Raw genomic sequence first — 370 nt, 5'->3', positions numbered from 1 at the left:
ATCGCCGGGACTATGCACTGTCTCACTCCACTTGTGCAGCCCACATACGGAAGCGGACAGCTAGCGCTGGTGCTTGATGCGTTAAGAACAAGTTGTAACACGTCAATCAGCTCCACAATCTGAGTTGCCTCTCGATATAGTGTGCTCAGCCACTTCATCTGCACACCCGGTGCCGTCGACACTAGCATGTAGTCAATGTGGCGCTGCACGAAGTCACTTCGAGTCGGCCATACCTCACCATCTCGTCTGAAGTCGGCAAGTGATTGCAAGTCGAAGACGAGCGATACATGCTGACGGAAGCTAGGTTGCGGCTCACGAATCATGCCGAGACACCGTCGATGGGTAATGGTCGTCGTCGATCGTCTCTTTA

The sequence above is a fragment of the Plasmopara halstedii genome (assembly GCF_900000015.1).
Source record: "Plasmopara halstedii genome assembly, contig: Scaffold_2904, whole genome shotgun sequence".
Taxonomy (NCBI): domain Eukaryota; phylum Oomycota; class Peronosporomycetes; order Peronosporales; family Peronosporaceae; genus Plasmopara; species Plasmopara halstedii.
Note: the sequence above shows the minus strand (reverse complement) of the source record.